Source organism: Mus pahari, chromosome 12, assembly GCF_900095145.1.
Source record: "Mus pahari chromosome 12, PAHARI_EIJ_v1.1, whole genome shotgun sequence".
NCBI classification, from domain to species: domain Eukaryota; kingdom Metazoa; phylum Chordata; class Mammalia; order Rodentia; family Muridae; genus Mus; species Mus pahari.
Genome location: NC_034601.1, coordinates 17,805,415 through 17,808,357, shown reverse-complemented (window position 1 = coordinate 17,808,357; position 2,943 = coordinate 17,805,415).

Sequence of the window (2,943 nt, the reverse complement as noted above, 5' to 3'; positions counted from 1 at the left end):
CCATCACACTGTCCCTGAAGGGTAGGGACTATGTACTGGACTGTTAGAAGCTCTAGGTTCTCAAGACAAGAGGCCCTCCGTGACACCCTTAGCCAGCACAGAACAGACTGATGATAAAAATCCACTCTTTTCCTGTACTGAATTACCTACAGCCTGATGGAAAGAAAGGGCATGATCTTTAGGACAAATAGAGTTGGGTTCATATTTCAGCGAGTGACCTGTGATAAAAATTTCCTGGAAGGGTTATTAGAGAGGTTTGGCTACATTATCTCTCTCTTAGCCTGAATATCTGTATTTATAAAATTAAGATGATATGTTTCCTAAAGGAAACTACAAAGCTGGACATGAAATGAAGGAACCAGTTCAGTATCTTGCGAACATACCAGCTATAAAGGCAGTTTCCTATCTCTGTCTAATAAACCAAATAAATAATTCTTATATGCCCAGGGTTTGATTGTGAGACAGTTTGGGGGCTGATATAATCTTATAAAGCAAACCAAAATGGGAGACAGGGAGGCATCCTGACAGCTGCTTTCATATTCCGTGGCTTGCCGATGGACCCAGGGCAGCCATGCCTAACACCTAAGCCAGGTAGAGAGAGGCATCCTGGAGCTGCTTCTGACCTCTGCCCCAGAGATTCTGCCACGTGACTCTCTCTGCCCCACCTCTAATGGAGTCTGTCTTTGTTTTTCTGAGAGCGATAGAGACTGGAAGCTCTCCAAACCAAGCCAGGTATAGAAGCCTGGGTTGAGAAAGGTCTAGTAAATGTACAAACCTTCAGTCCATTCCACACTGGGCTTTGATCTCGAGAGAAAGAGACAAATCTGGTTAACCGAGGTCCTCTCACGAGCCTGAGAAACAGGAGGGTGGAGCATTGTCCTCCTCAGAAAGGACCTGCCAAACTAAAATCCCTTCTCTGCCTCGCTGCCTCCCTTGGACATTCCCAATAGAGTTTTCCTTTGCCGGTGGGCCTTAGCTGCCATAGCTTTTCTGCCTGCTAGGTCCTCCTCCCATCCTGCCAGCACTATACCTCCCTGTCACCAACAGCAAGGTTTTCATACCTCGTTCCCACACCACCATGTTAATGTGAGTGCACACACACATATATGGACACACACACATGTGCGCGCGCACACACACACACACACACACACACACACACACACCTGTATCCACCACATAATAAACCTATCAGGCTATCCTTACCCAGCTTCACCACTAAGATTTCTGCCACCTCATTTCTAACTGGGCTACTCCAGACATGCACACACACAGACACACACAGACACACACACACACACACATACACATGCACACACCACAGTCATCACTACATACTCTCACCATCAAGACTTACTGTTTTTAGAAACTCACTACCACATCCCCCTACATAGAGTCAAATTCACCCCATATTACATCTCATACCATGCCCACAAACACCAGCTGAATTATTACCTACCTCAGAACACCTTTTTCTCCTGAGTTTTGTGGACTCTGCTGCCTTGGTTAGAGTCATTAACACCAAACATGCTTATCCCTACATGACCCTGCACAGTGTTCTGTATCTACATACCGAACCGTATCTATTTCTATGAATGAATGGCTCAGTTCGTCAACCCATCTGTGTCTACACGACTCAATGAAGTGATCCAGGAGAATGGCTCCATGAAGCCTTGGGGGCCGTGAGGCCATCCTGGAAGTCTAGCCTTGTCTGGTCCTGTTCTGCTACCTCGGCCACATTCCAAGGGAAATATTTGTTCTGTGAGCAAACAAAATGTGAATATGTTCTAATCTGTTGCAAAGATACACAGCACTGCTTTCAGGCCGCCGCTTAGATCTCGAGGGCACTTCAAAGAACTGTGGAAATAGAAAGTCCGCAGTGGGGAAGGCAAATGTGCCTCTCTCCTTCTCAGAGAGAAGGGCAAACGAAGACTGGATGATAAGCGTCCCGTTGGCCAATTGTAACTAATGCCTGCCATAAGCCTGTTGGGTCCTGGGCCACCACAGGCTCCCCATCTCCTATCATTCTACATACACAGAAATGTCAAAGCTGCAATTTGATTACACACACACACACACACACACACACACAACACACACACACACACACACACACAGGCTGACCAGAAGCTACCTGTTCCCACTAGGGCATCTGCCTATCATGTACCCTCATCCTGTGTTTGCTCATTAGCAAGCATGAACAAAACCTGCAGAAGTCAGGAAGAAGAAACAATTCCTGGACACAGACAGCTAGGAAAATCTTTGGTTTTTTGCTTGTTCCCTAACAGGGAATTCTACAATGCTACTAATCTGGGCAATTCAACAAGCTTTTGAAGGCTGGTGAGGTGGTTCATCAGGAAGGGACACTTGATGACCTGAGTTCCATCCCCACAGCCTACAGAAAGCTGGAAGGAAAGCATTCTCTCCCGAACATTGCTTTTTGACCTCCACATTCGCACTGTTATGTTCTCTCTCTCTCTCTCTCTCTCTCTCTCTCTCTCTCTCTCTCTCACTATAAATACATAGATAAACAATTAAAAAAACATGGTCTGGAAAGCACGTTTTTCTGAAAACAGAGGATCTCCTAGATTCTGTCTTTACAGCATAGGATTGTAAGACTCCTCTAATGGACCCCAGTCCTCCTCCTCCCCGCGCTATCCCTACCCCCAAGGCCACATGGAAAGTTTCTAGTGCAGGCTTCTCCTTGACTGGCAGCATCCATTCACAGTGGGCAAGAGGACAAGCTCACCTTCATTGAAAATGGGCAACAAGGTCTGGCCAGATCTGCCCCAGCCACGTTTATACTAACATACATGAACATGTGCAGAGAGAGAAGAGGGAGAGGGAGGTCAGTGGAAGCAAAGCTAACCCTCCACACTGGAAAACAGTTAAGAAAAATATAACCGGCCAGGCAGTGGTGAAGCACGCCTTTAATCCCAGCGC